The sequence below is a fragment of the Neolamprologus multifasciatus genome, chromosome 14, assembly GCF_963576455.1.
Source record: "Neolamprologus multifasciatus chromosome 14, fNeoMul1.2, whole genome shotgun sequence".
NCBI classification, from domain to species: Eukaryota; Metazoa; Chordata; class Actinopteri; order Cichliformes; family Cichlidae; genus Neolamprologus; species Neolamprologus multifasciatus.
The window spans coordinates 27,942,267-27,949,740 of record NC_140452.1 but is presented as its reverse complement, the minus strand read 5'-3'; the positions used below and the strand labels follow the sequence as shown (position 1 = coordinate 27,949,740).

At 46.8% G+C, this 7,474-nt stretch overlaps 1 pseudogene; it reads left to right on the top strand.

The window, feature by feature from the left end:
* Positions 1 to 2,537: 2,537 nt before the first annotated feature.
* Positions 2,538 to 6,613, top strand: LOC146504238 (uncharacterized; annotated as a pseudogene).
* Positions 6,614 to 7,474: the final 861 nt, after the last annotated feature.

Genomic DNA, 7,474 nt, shown 5'->3' with positions numbered 1-7,474 from the left:
AAAATAGAGGACATACAGTCTTTTTACTTCTACAATGCCTTTACAGGGTGCAAAGTTCCAGGAGAAAGCATAACTACTTTATTTCATTTCAACATACTTTAGTTGAATAGACTGAATAATCTTAAAAAATATGTGAAAAGTGCAAGCCTAAATTATGTTTAGATGAACAATATAAATTTGCAATGTAGGATGGACGTGAAGTGAATTTGCAAAGCAACCTCTGAATTGCCATTATTGTCATGTAAGAGTATCCTTCTGTTCGGATTTGTCATATGTTAGCACCTGCACCAGGTGGTCTGCCCTTCATGTCTACAGAGCACAGGTGTGAGAACTTTGCTCTGCTCTCATTATGAAACCAAATTCAATTATGTAATAAGAGGCCTCAGCTCCTATGAAGTTGAATAGAATTGATCTTGATAAGGAGCAGAGACCCGTGAAATCTGCAGGGTCTGTGACCCACAGACCAAATAATAAGAAATACTGAGAAGATAGATGAGGCTGCCATGATGAGCAGAGACCTGGTGTGTGTGCGTCTGAGTGTTAGTGTGTATGTGTCTCCACAGTTCAAAACTTGGTATCATATACAATCTGCACTTTTGTTAGTGGATTGTCTGTGTACGTGTGGATGATTTCTAATTCATATTTGTGTCTGAAAGACAGCGCTTAACAAAGTACGAATAAGTAAACAGACAGGTGTACACCCACAGGGACTGATGTCATTCAGATAAACTGAGTAACTAATGAACTGATTCTCCCCTGCCAGCCAAAGCTGCACACTTGTCCAAAGCACTGTACTTTCATGTCAGTTTGCTATTTCACAAGGGGCGGTCAACTTACTGCGCCACTTACAATCTATCCTTGCTATGGATGAAAAATTACTGTGACAAAAACTCCTGCATATAGACAGCTCTGCTGATCTTAATTGCATGAACCATGTTTTCAAAATTAAAACTGTAATCATCTCAGACTTTTTGAAATACTTTATGATGTACTATGTAATATAAACTGATAACAACGCCTTTAACAGTGTTGTGTATGCTCCTCAAATAAAGAAAAAAAATGCAGAAGTTTCATATCATCATTTCATCTGGTGATCATTTTGTGAAAATAGGATAAGAAAAATCTTCATTAGTGTGGACTGACTGTAGAGCACACGTCTTGACTGTAATGACTGTAAAGAAACAGAAGTGGGTGCATAAGTTTGAATTTATTTTGGATTTACTCTAATCCACAAAGAGTCAAGTACATTCACCTACACTCCCACTGATATGTTGTCATGTGTGTTAAAGCCCCCCACCATTACTACTGTTGTTGCCAAACAGTTAAGTCTTTGTCTTGTCTGACCATAAAACCTTTCTGCAAAAAGGTGTGTTGGCTTGTCCGTGTGGCAAACTGAAAGTTTCAGCTTGAAAATCTCAATTTTGGAGCAGGGGCTTCTTTTTTTGGTCAATATCTCAATTCATGAAGATGTAAAACTTACTTCACTGTGATGACACATCCAAATAACTTGTACTTATAATTGTTGGATTGACTGAATTGAGGATCTTGGAATCTGCAGTTGTTTCGAAATGGCTCCAAGAGACTTGCGTAAATCTATAATTCACCTTCTTCACTGAGTTGCTTGGACTTCTCCATTGTTCTAAGTGTTGGTAAAGGTAATGAGTTCTGTCAAACAAATCTTTTTCATGGTGGCAAAGAGAAACTGCCAAGTGTTGTTAAGTTAATAAGCCCTGACAACAACTGGCAGGTGAAGATGAAGTTAATAGGTCTTAGCCTCATTAAGTTGAAAAAACAGTGCCACTTGAATGCATGTATATATTATTCATATATACTTTTTTTTAAAATCAAAGTCTTTTTATTGAAAAAAGGTTTTTGTACAATCACAAACAACAAATTAAACATACAAACAGTAGAGCATACTGCTTAAAAAAACTGAAACCCCACCCACCCATCTGCCAGAATTAAAGGAAAGAGAGGGGGGGAAAAGAGAAAAGGAATAAAGAAAAGGAAGGGGAGGCGGGTCAAGTTAGGCAGGATGTCAAATAACATTGACATTTACATTTACAGATATAAATGCACACAGTTGTACAGAGGCAGATATTGTCCATCTTCCCATTTGTCAATAAATGTCGGAAATGGTTGCCAGGTAGTGTAGAAGCTGGACGTGGATCCTTTGAGGGAGCATCTCATCTTTTCCAGTTTAAGATACTGCATACTGTCTTTGATCCATTGTGAACATGAAGGTAGAGAGGAGTCTTTCCAATGTAACAACACATCTCCTAGCTAACAGAGTGCAAAAGGCTATGGTTTTCAGCTTATGTTTGTTCAGATGCCTCTCCTGCGGGACGGTACCGAATAGACCAGCAAAGGGACATGGATCAAATGGCTCTCCTAAAATTTTTGACAAAGTAGAGAAAACCAATTGCCAAAACTGATGAAGCATTGGACATGTCCAAAACATATGTAGAAGGGTGGCTGGAGCGTGCTTACATTTATCACAGGTAGGATCCAGATCTGATCTAAATCTGGACAGTTTAGTGTCAGGGTCCTGGGTCCCCTGACCCAGCATGTTTAGTTCTTTGTGCTTTTTGTATTATTGTACTTGTGTGAGTTATTCTATGGTTTCGATCCCTTGCCCTTCATGTTTCTCTGTGTACCCTCTGCTCTGTGTAAGTCTGTGTCTGCATGTTTGAGTTTACCTCTGTGTCTTTCAGTCCTTAGAGTCCTCTACCTTATGGTTTGTCTCTGTGTTTCTTAGTTGCTGTCTCCACCGTGTCAAGTTCGCGTCTCTATGTCGTACTTCCTGTTTTACTTTGACGGTCCGTGTCTTATGTGAATGCATCCTGCTTTCCTTGTCTCGTCAGTCCTGATTTCTCCCAGCTGTGCCCTCCTTCTGTGTCTCATTCCCCTCGTTACTTCCCAGTGTATTTAAACCCTGTGTTTCTGAGTCAGTGTCGTGTCGTCCCTCAAGCTGTGTGTTTCCTTGTGTACCTCGCTGCAAAGTGTGAGTTTATATTTTCCCAGTTTAGTTTTGTATGCTTTTCCCCTGCCAGCCAGTAAAGCTGAGTTTTTTGAGTTCATCCCTTGAGTCTGAGTGCCTGCATCTTGGGTCCTACTCCTGCCTGCCACACGGCGATTCATGACAGAACGACGCGACCAGACATGGACCCAGCAGCACTCAACCCACCAGAAGAACTGCGTCTGGACATAATTTACTCTGTGGAAAGACTCCTGCATCTCTGGCTTGAACATGAGGGGAGGGAATTTCGCCGTGCTGTGGAAACCAGACTACAGCGTTTAATCTCTGGTCTTCCTTGGCTACTCAGTGCCCTCCACCCGCGCAAACAGGATTTAATCCTAAATGAGCTCCACCTTCATCCCCCAGCTGCTACTGCTCACCTGCCTGAAGGGCCAGACATGGAGCTGCTAGGCCCATCGGAGCCATCATCAAAAAAGAAGCGGCGATTACGCCACCGACATTCATCGCCACAGCCGGACCCCGAGTCCTCTGAGTTACCAGCTGTGGTAAAAGAAAGAGACAATACACAAGAGTTCCCTGGATTTAGGACTGTTTATTCCGGAGCCGTTTGTTTCCACTTAGCTGCCCAGCCTCCTGAAGCTCACTTAGCTGCCCAGCCTCCTGAAGCTCACTTAGCTGCCCAGCCTCCTGAAGCTCACTTAGCTGCCCAGCCTCCTGAAGCTCACTTAGCTGCCCAGCCTCCTGAAGCTCACTTAGCTGCCCAGCCTCCTGAAGCTCACTTAGCTGCCCAGCCTCCTGAAGCTCGGTCTCCGTCTCCTGTGACCCCGCTAGCATAGTCGTTTACTCCGCCACTAGCTCCATTTTCACCTCAGCTATCACTCCAGCCTCCTAGGTTGCCTTTAGCCCAGTCTTCTATTCATTGTTCGATTCAACCCTTAGTTCGGCCACTTGTGCAATCCATAGCTCAATTACCCGTTCAGTCCTTTGCTCATGTGCCTATTCAATTCCGAGCTCAGTCTCCTGCATCACCACCGGTTCAGTTCCCCGTAGCACTTCAGTCTCCCTCCATTTGGTCTGCCACTCAGTTACCCTTAGCTCCATCATCCACACTACCACCCGTTTCTCTTCCACCACAACCATCACTACACTCAGCCATTCAGGCTGCTACTCAGTCAGTCATTCAACCTATAGCCCTGCCATTAAGGCACTCTGTAGCTGAGCCATTAGCCGCCCGACCCGCAGCCAATTCAGCCACTCCTCCACCCGTTACACCTCCACCACAACCGTCACTGCAGTCTCCAGTGTCCCCAGTGCAGTCTCCAGTGTCCCCAGTGCAGTCTCCAGTGTCCCCAGTGCAGTCTCCAGTGTCCCCAGTGCAGTCTCCAGTGTCCCCAGTGCAGTCTCCAGTGTCCCCAGTGCAGTCTCCAGTGTCCCCAGTGCAGTCTCCAGTGTCCCCAGTGCAGTCTCCAGTAGCACAGTCATCCACTCAACCACCAGCACCACAACCGTCACTACTACCTCTAGTTCAGTTTCCTGTGTAGTCACCCCTAGTTTATTCCCCTGTGAAGTCATCAACTCCACCACCTACTCCACTCTCACCACCACCGTTACTACAGACATCAGTTCAGCCCCCTTTGTCAGTGCAGACTCCCTCAAATCAGTCTCCCGTGCAGTCGTCTACTTCACCACCATTAGTAGCCCAGCTCCCCGTGTCTCCAGTAGCTCAGCTCCCTGTGTCTCCCGTGCAGTCATTTACTTCACCTCCACTAGTAGCTCAGCTCTCCGTGTTTCCAGTAGCTCAGCTCGCACCTGAACCATTAGCCCAGTCCCCGGTAGCAGTTCAGTCTTCTGGTCAGCTTAACATTCAGCCAGGGGTTCCAATACCCTCTGGCTCTACATCAGCCCCTGCTGGAAGCTCGGATGAGTCCATCCAGCGCTCCGCGGCTCCCACGCCGCCACCTGCCTCGTCCGCTGGGAGTTCTGGTGAGCCCGTTCAGCCTCCTGTCTCCGCTGGAGGGTCCGAGGGGCCCGTTCAGCCTCCTGTCTCCGCTGGAGGGTCCGAGGGGCCCGTTCAGCCTCCTGTCTCCGCTGGAGGGCCCGAGGGGCCCGTCCAGCCTCTTGTCTCGTCAGCTGGGGGTCCGGGAGGACCCAGCCAGCACATCCTCATGTCTGCTGACGGTTCTGGCGAGACCGTTCAGCCACCACCGGCTCCACCGCCTGAAACCTCAACATCCACGCCGCCTGCAGCATCAGCTTCTGCTTCCGCCTCGCCTGGTCCGGCCTCCGAGCCTTCGTCCTCCACGCCTGGTCCGGCCTCCGAGCCTTCGTCCTCCACGCCTGGTCCGGCGGTTGTTACACCCCCGTCCAAGGTACGTCCAGCACCTCGGCATCGTCGGCCAGTTTCTTGGCTTCTAGCCGGACGTCATTGCCGTCGCGGGCGGCCCCCGGATCCCTGTTGCCTGAGTCGCCGCCGTTGCCTTCCGCACGGTCGGCCCCCGGATCCCTGTCGCCTGAGTCGCCACCGTTGCCTTCCGCGCGGCCGGCCTCCACACCGGCTCTGTCACCTGTGCAACCCACCTGGTCGGCCCCCCAACCGTTTGACTTGTGAACTCTTGTGCCGGCGACCTCCGGGTCGGCCCCCCGAACTGTTTCTCTGTTGTTGCCGTCTTCATGGCCGGCCCCCTGAACTGACCTGTGTTTGGGCTGCTTTCTTGGGCTCCGGTGTTTCCTGTGCACTGCTTTTGTTCTCTGTTCCTAGCCCTCCGTCCTGGGCCCCCGCCGCCCGCCCTGGTAGGGTTATTTTTTTGTTTTTCCTGTTGGGCTGTCTGGGGCCAGCCCTTGAGGGGGGGAGGGGGGGGGGGGGTACTGTCAGGGTCCTGGGTCCCCTGACCCAGCATGTTTAGTTCTTTGTGCTTTTTGTATTATTGTACTTGTGAGTTATTCTATGGTTTCGATCCCTTGCCCTTCATGTTTCTCTGTGTACCCTCTGCTCTGTGTAAGTCTGTGTCTGCATGTTTGAGTTTACTTCTGTGTCTTTCAGTTCTTAGAGTCCTCTACCTTATGGTTTGTCTCTGTGTTTCTTAGTTGCTGTCTCCACCGTGTCAAGTTCGCGTCTCTGTCGTACTTCCTGTTTTACTTTGACGGTCCGTGTCTTATGTGAATGCATCCTGCTTTCCTTGTCTCGTCAGTCCTGATTTCTCCCAGCTGTGCCCTCCTTCTGTGTCTCATTCCCCTCGTTACTTCCCAGTGTATTTAAACCCTGTGTTTCTGAGTCAGTGTCGCGTCGTCCCTCAAGCTGTGTGTTTCCTCGTGTACCTCTCTGCAAAGTGAGTTTATATTTTCCCAGTTTAGTTTTGTATGCTTTTCCCCTGCCAGCCAATAAAGCTGAGTTTTTTGAGTTCATCCCTTGAGTCTGAGTGCCTGCATCTTGGGTCCTACTCCTGCCTGCCACACGGCGATTCATGACATTTAGTCTATGACCAGTGTAGTCGATGTACAATTTTAAACTGAATAACAGTATGACGTTGATAAATTGAAGATGAATAGAATCTTCTTATTCAGCCAGTCTTCTCCTGAAATTTCAACATTTAAATCTTTTTCCCACTTTAATTTTAGATGATCGAGAGTGGTTGAGCTGTGTTGGATTACTTAATTATAGATGTTACCAATAATTAGTTTCTCATCAAATGCAACTTTAAAAATATCATCTAGCAGAGAGACCGGTGGACGAGAGGGGACGCAATCAGTATGTGAGGATACAACGTTTTGTAGTTGTGTAACGCTTCCAGCTCTTCAAAAATCACAGATGCTCAGAAAGGTTGGCTTTTCACAATTTATTCCTGCAGAAGACACAAAACACACTCAACAGGTGTCTTCTGATGGTACTAGCAATTGTAGCTCCCTCACAGTGCAAGCGCGCGCGCTGTCTCGACAGACTTACAATTAACTTTTTAATGAAGAAAAGATGGAAAATAATAATTTCTCCCATTTTTCAGTCTGTCACACTGAACTTGTATACAAAAAGAAATCTTATGACTAATAAAATACATTTCACAATTGTATAAAACAAAATAACAGGATAACAGAAGTCTCAGTACACAGTATCACCGGCTAAACATTGCCCTCTAGTGAAAAATTAATGGTAGCGCACTACATTTTCACTTGCTTGTGCTTAATAGACAAGATGACTGTTAACGGCTCACATACCTGCAGAAGACACAAAACACACTCAACAGGTGTCTTCTGATGGTACTAGCAATTGGAGCTCCTACAATGTAAAACAACATCACAAAAAGCACAGAAAAACAGTAAATCAAACACATTTCCTGCTATGCGCAGCAACCACTAGGGGGCTGACAAAAGCTTACTGCCAAAGAGCATAAATACGGCAGAAACACTGTTTAACAGCAACCAGCCTTTGTTTCAGTTACACAGAAACTTTCTAATATCAATATGAACCTATATACATCGACATGTACAACTTATGTAACAACA